The sequence below is a fragment of the Uranotaenia lowii genome, unplaced genomic scaffold (assembly GCF_029784155.1).
Source record: "Uranotaenia lowii strain MFRU-FL unplaced genomic scaffold, ASM2978415v1 HiC_scaffold_589, whole genome shotgun sequence".
Classification (NCBI taxonomy): Eukaryota; Metazoa; Arthropoda; class Insecta; order Diptera; family Culicidae; genus Uranotaenia; species Uranotaenia lowii.
This window is the reverse complement of record NW_026598521.1, coordinates 1-7,275: the sequence shown is the minus strand read 5'-3', so window position 1 is coordinate 7,275 and position 7,275 is coordinate 1. Positions and strand designations below refer to the sequence as shown.

The following is a 7,275-nucleotide window of genomic DNA, read 5'->3' as shown; positions in this document are numbered from 1 at the left end:
GCCTTGGATAACCAAAGATTTGAAACGCTTGAAAACTATGAAGCGCAAAGCTCTTCGAAACTACAACAGGCTCAAATCACCCTCCTCAAAGGATGAATTTTGCAAGCTGAATTCAGCGTTTAAAAAAGCCAGCGCCAAATGTTACCAGAATTACTTATCACGATTGCAACGGAGTTTTAAACAAAACCTTTTTCTCCTTAATGATTATGGTTCCGCAGAACCAGAGAGCTGAGTCCTTTACGGTCTCAAAGTCTTTTTGGAAACACGTCAAAGACCAGCGGAAAGAGTCTGGATTACCAACTAACATGTTTCTGGATGACGAGACGGCCTCGTTTTCTAGCGTCTTCACTTCCGGATTTATATCCTCAGAACGAATAGCTAGCGCAACTAGAAACGTTCCATCCTTGAATACCCTCTTAAACAACATCTCTTTTGATGAAGAAACTATTCTGAAGGCGACTGTTAAACTGAAAAATTCTGTTTCCCCGGGCCCCGATGGTATACCAGCTACGTTTCTGAAATGCTTCATGCCTCATTTAGTAATTCCTATTAAACGCATATTTGACGCATCGCTAGACAAAGCGATCTTTCCGTCGTTGTGGAAGATTGCTTTTATGTTCCCGGTTTACAAAAAAGGCGAAAGGAGGGATAATTACAGAGGAATTTCGGCTTTGTGTGCAGTAGCTAAGTTGTTCGAACTTGTTATCTTTGACCCAGTTTTCTCGTTTTGCAAGCAATATATTTGTAATGATCAACATGGATTTATGCCCAAGCGCTCTATACGACTACGAACTTATTGACATTCACATCTTTTGTGCAAAACAGTTTTGCTGCCGGTTTTCAAGTTGTAACCGTTGTTACAAAATGCTTTAGGTAATTTATCAATGTTTCCAAATGTTTTGTGTAAGCTGTTGTGTCATTTGTTAAATTTCGATAGGGAATTAGGGTACGATGTTTATATTAGCTAGTTTTTGTTCAAATTGCAAATTCACAAGAACACATATTGTTAGTATAAGTCAGGCGGGCTTCAGCGAGGGTGTATGTTCATGGTACTATGAACATGGAGGGATGGTCCTCCATCTTGGGTGGCGTAGTGAATGATGGAAATTGTATGAAGGCAAAGAAGAAGATGGCCTAGCTTCCGTCATAGGTCATTTCTATCTTGGCGTTCGTATGTGCGAGTTGTGAGTGTGAATTTTTAATTTGTGTAAAATACGTGGCAGGAGTTGAGCAGGACAATCTGATCATTCAGGTAAATGACTTCGTTGTCAAAAAAATGAGCCACCACATTAAGCGCTGGTTAATCAACGGGACCTTTTAATTGTGGATTGGTTTTTCCTGGAAAAACCCCCGAGACCTCACACGCACATACGATTCGGCCTAGGTAGTCCAAGACTGCCTACGCCTAAACCGTAAAGGACTCAGCTCTCTGGTTCTGCGGAACCATAATCATTAAGGAGAGACGTCTCAGGCCTAAGCGCCTTAATTATTAAGGAGACCCCCTCTCGGCGCGACCACTACGGCCTTGCTGTGGTCCGCCGATTGCGTCAATGAGGGAAGACGCCATCGCCAACAATTTCCGAGGCCCAAATACGCCATTTTGAGCCACCTACGCAAGCCACGTTTCATCATCTACCAGCAACCGAAAGCAGCAGATCAGTACCAGCAACCAGAAAGCGCGCCAACGATTGTGGTAAATCCGTCGACGGTATGTACCTACGAAAATCAATTTTGAAGTGCCCCTGAACCACACTGAACACACCCACACCCACACTTTTGCCATCAATAAAAACCCTCGAGATTAAAGTCAATAAATTCTTTCCGTTTCAACTAAATTAAAACTCTTTTTAATTAGCAAGAAACACCACAGTTTACTCCTTAGAATTTTGTTCCGCGTTCCCTCCGGGTACCCAGTGGTAGGCCGACCCTGAGACACAGTTTAGGGGTCTCCTGCTGCTGAGCTAGACTTCCGGGAGTGTTGGACCATTAGGTTTTAAAGTCGACACAATTTACACCGATTTGTCAGCTGCTTTTGATAAGGTGAACCACGAAATAGCTATTGCGAAGCTGGAGAGGATGGGAATTTGCGGGTCCTTATTAGATTGGTACGCAAATTCTCTGTAAGATCTGGTAACTCATGTTCCGAACAATTCTCTGCCACAACAGGCGTGCCTCAAGGCAGACACCTTGGCCCAGTAGTGTTCCTGATTTACTTTAATGACGTGCTTTTAGTACTTGACGGTCCAAAACTCGCCTATGCAGATGATCTGAAGCTATTCTACACTATAAAAGGTTCTGAAGATACTGTACTTTTACAGCGACTGTTTGACAATTTTGCCAAATGGTGCGACGACATTTGCCTGCCATTAAAGCGCAAAAAATTCTCGGTCATCACCTTTTCCCGTGAACGGCATCCCATAACTGTCGATTATTTTCTCGGAAACCTGACAATTTCTCGAGCAAAGAAAAGATTTGGGAGTAATTCTAGACCAACAGTTGGACATTAAGACGCACACTTGCTATGTAGTCGACAAAGCATCGAGAAGTTTGGGATTTCTTTTTTTTTTTATTATTTTAATGTCTTTATCATAGAGATTTTCAGCTTTCAGCTGGTTCATCTCTTAGGGATTTCTCTTTAGCGTCACTAAAGACTTTAAAGACATTTACTGCCTGATAAGTCTCTATTGTAGCATTGTTCGCTCAACCTTGGAGTATGCATCTGCTGTATGGAGTCCCTATTATCAGAATGGTGTTGATCGAATCGAGGCCATCCAAAGACGCTTTATGCGTTACGCTTTAAGACACTTGAATTGGCAAGATCCATTCCGCCTTCCACGATACGAGAATCGTTGCTACCTCATATCTTGGACACGCTTCAAGCCCGGCGAGCTACCATTCGAGCATTATTTGTCTCCGATCTGCTGGCTTCTAATATAGACTGCCCCATACTGCTGGAAACTATCAACTTGTGTGTTCGACCTCCAGGACTAAGAAATCGGAACCTTCAGCTTCACATTCCTCTTCGCCAGAACAATTATGGAGCCAATAGTGCCCTGATTGGTAAACTATCGATAACGGAACTTCTAAGCGCTTTTAATGGAACTTCTTTCAAGAAGGTCGATAACGTTCGCGTAACATTCCAAAACGCACCATTAAGATACTTGAAGGTGTTTTAAAGAACCTATATGGGAAATCTAAGCGATATGTCAAAAATGTTTTTCAAGAAGGTCGATAACCTTCGCGTAACATTCTAAAGCGCACCATTAAGATACTTGAAGGTGTTTTAAAGAACCTATATGGGAATTCTAAGCGACATGTCAAAAATGTCTGTCAATTTCTTGTCATGGTATTTGTTTTGTTTATATCTGTACTGATATTTACAAATGGAATTCAAGATTTTTTTCGATTTTTTCTTATAAATGTTAAGATATTCGAATAAATTTGTGATGATGAGAATTGTTATGATTCATATTGTGTACTGAAAGTCCTTTGAACGAAATAAGGTACCTTCTATTGACCAACCCACTCAATCATCTCAAATGACATTAAGTTTAAATACTACAGTGGCTTACAGTGGCAATTAACTATTGCTTGATTGGTCGAGAGGCTGGTGAGTTTCATTGCAATCTAGAGAGCAGCGGTTCAATTCCTAGGCGTGTAAGCAGCTTATGTAATCAAAACAATATAATTAAAACCAATGAGATAGACCATTATAGACCGGCAACCTAGCAATCTGACATCTGGTTGTCAGTCAGAGCAATCTGTCAATCGGGATTTTTTTTCGGCGCGTAGAAGTTTCTTGACATTCTCTTAGAAGCTGAATAGCGTTCTCTACAGCCACCTCAACGAACTTAAAAGTAGCTTTAAGAACTTAAATTTTGGCCTGATTAGCGTTCCCTTCAGACACAAACGAGAGCTGATTAAGCTTCTATGGAACCTCTTGAAGGGAATTGTGGTTGCTTTGGTTTTCAAACTTCTTTTCCAAGTCTTTCATCGGGTATTCATGGAGTGTTCAAATTTTGACCGAGCCTTAAATCGTTTCAATTTTGCCTCCAGCATTTACCAAAACAATTTTTTTTACTACCAGTAATTATGTCCTGCCAACTGCGCCATTGTCGTGCTTGAAAGGGGCCGTTCACATACCACGTGGACAACTTAGGGGGAGGGAGGGGGGTATGGAAATGTCCACGCTTGTCCACAGAGACGGGAATAGTGGTTTGGGTCATGTCCACGCGGACAAACTTACTTTCAAAATATTTTCTAAAGGTGAATAAATATTAAGAAGTTTAAATCAAAATCCTAAAATGGCATACTTTTCCAGTTTAAGTTTGAACAATAGATAAGTAGCTACTTGAAAGCAAGTGATAAATATGACAATTAAGAAATTTAAAATTTTGATTTTTTTTAATATCAGGACATTCTTAATCGGTTTTACAAAATCAGTCATTTCTATAACAAAATGGCAAAAAGTGGTGTTTTCTAACTGTCAAATTATGGGTATTTAAAATAAACTTTTTCAAATGTTTCCACGTGGACATCCGGGGAGGGGGGTAGGGGTTAGCCAAATGTCCACGCTTGTCCACGGAGGGGGAGGAGGGGGTTAAAAATCTCATTTTTCTGTCCACATGGTATCTGAACGGCCCCTTAACATTTCAGACACATTTTAGATTTTCTTTTTTCCTTTACTCAAACGTAACACAACCTATCGTCACAACATTAGCTAATGGGCGATAGTCGCGCTCGCAACCCGGGTATACGATTTCTTGTGTGTTAAACAGAGAAAGCAATAGCCTTCACTCCAATTTCACTCCGATTAGCTGTCATTCTTATGGAAATCTGTGTAAGAGTTAAGAGCAAGCTTTACACTTTTTAGCAGGCCCAATCCCAATAGACTGACTAATCACATGCTAACCTTTTCGATCATTAACAAGCGATATCATCGCTCTCATTCTTTCAATTGTTTTCTCACTTTGGTACTACTTTGGTATTGGTACTATTTTCCTTAAATATATTCATCAGTTTTCACACGCATGTTATTTTGTGTACATTGTCAAAATCTTAATTTATCTATCTGTTTATTGATTAATATTTTCCTAACTATTCCCTAATATTCACTACACTTATATTTGTCAAAAATGTAAAAATTTGAAAAGCTTTTGTGAACTTATATGTTGAGAAAATCACATTCAGCATAGAGTAAACAATAAAATCTACTGCTTTAAGACCATTAAAAGTGTCGCCTTTGGCATTCATTTTGAGTAGCTTTTGTTTTCTTATTTATATAGATTTGGAAGGACTATCAGACAGAACTATCATCTTAAAATTACAATCAATTTAGGTACACACACAAATCACAGAAAGAGGCTCAGTAGCGCGAGCGGAATTCCGAGAAGTATGATTCAAATCATCTGTAATTACAGAACTTCCTAAAAGTTTCGATTAAATCTGCATCCTTCAAAATTCACTCACTGTAGCAAAGTGTTTTGAACAAAAAAAAAACCTAGATTAGGTAGGGGAGAGTGGGGATACTTGATCCCTTTTTCTTATTTTCACCATATCTTTTTGGAAAAAATTAGCAACTCGCCGTCTTTGACATTTTATGACAGCTTGTAACTTCAAGTTTCTATGCTCCAAAAATTAAAACGATACTTGAACCCGTTGTAGAACTAGAACCATTTTTGTGGGAGTAAAAAAATTGCGATTTTTCTGAAGTTAGGGGAGACTTGATCCCCTATTGAAGGAGACTTGATCTTTTATTCAGGAAGCCCTTGTATAAAAATCAAACAAAACCGCAAGATAGAATGTTAATTGACTATTTTGGTCATGTTTGTTCTCATTTCACAATTCATAGCGACATAAGAAGAAAATTCTATAACTTGGCCTCAACGCTAATAACATTGCATACTTAAAGGCGCTATTTTTTACACTTTAGAGAAAATTAATTATTTTTGCTCTTTTCTTCAGAAAATTGTTTGATAAATATTAGTCTTTGGATATATATTATTAATTTCGTAATCAGCAATCATAACGATCAATTCAGAAGAAGAATATGCCGTTTGGAAGGGGGATCAATTATACCCAAATCTAGGGGATCAATTGTACCCATAATCAACATTTTAGAAAACTTTTTCTGAAAAAAGTTGAGAGTTTTTCATTGCTTTGAAAATATGGCATAATGAAGTTCATTTTACGCTCGAACGATTGATACATTGGAACAAATATTTTTTTTCATAATTTTCCCATGTAAGGAACATTTTAAAGTGATGAAAAAAGATCTTCAAGTTAAATTTTGTGAAATTTTTTAAACAAAGTTCAATTACTCAAACAATTATTTTGTTAAAAAAATTTAAACTACAAGCATTGTTATTTTGCTCATTTTGGCACATTTTTCTAGAACATTCGATCTTTGTAAGACATTCCAGTTTCGAGATATAGCTAAGGAATCAAGTATCCCCAGGGATCAAGTATCCTCATTCTCCCCTATATACATAAGTAAATACCTATATTTAATGAAAGTTTCCAAAATTTGTAACTACACTGTGATAGATTATTCATGCTTGAAGGTTTCGGGGATTCGGGGATTCGATAGGATTCTAAAACTGATGTACTAGTTCAAAATCGCAAATAAATATTTTGAACTCTGGATATAAAACACGATGCTGCAATCAAAAAAACCCGTTGAAACATTTTGTAAAAAGTTGAACGAATATGATACCACTATTTTTGAGATGGAGCAAAATTTACAGCCTGTGGCATTTTTATCTCAGGTGAGCAATAAGTTTTTGAAGGATTTATAATTTATTTCGATGTTTTTGACTAAATAAAATAATTCGATAAAGAATACTGAAAAGGACGAGTTATTCTTATTAAAAAATATTTCAAGAAGGTGTCGTCAAGGTGGCATGAAAAATGGAATATCCTGTGAGTCACAAACAATTATTAGTTAACAAATAACATTTTTTGTAGAAACAGGCAAAGTTCCAACTAAAGGCATGAAAATAAAACGTAATATAATTTTGATATTTTCTATTAAATTACAACATTCAATTAATACCTTACCAAAAAAGAGTTGTCAGAAGTGGGATTCGAACCCACGCCTTCAGAGAAGACTACGACCTGAACGTAGCGCCTTAGACCACTCGGCCATCCTGACTCTTAAAGAAAGTCGTGTCCAAACACATATTTCAAATGTATACGTTTACTCGAAATACTATTTTCTACATCATATTGAAAATATTTTTGCTATCATTTAAATTTTACATGGAGTAAATTTTT

At 37.6% G+C, this 7,275-nt stretch overlaps 1 non-coding gene across 1 annotated transcript; it reads right to left on the bottom strand.

Annotated features, from left to right (window-relative positions):
- Window positions 1-7,070: 7,070 nt before the first annotated feature.
- Window positions 7,071-7,153, bottom strand: Trnal-cag (transfer RNA leucine (anticodon CAG)). Its single transcript has one exon. It is a non-coding gene; the product is annotated as a tRNA-Leu (tRNA).
- Between the last annotated feature and the right edge of the window lie 122 nt (window positions 7,154-7,275).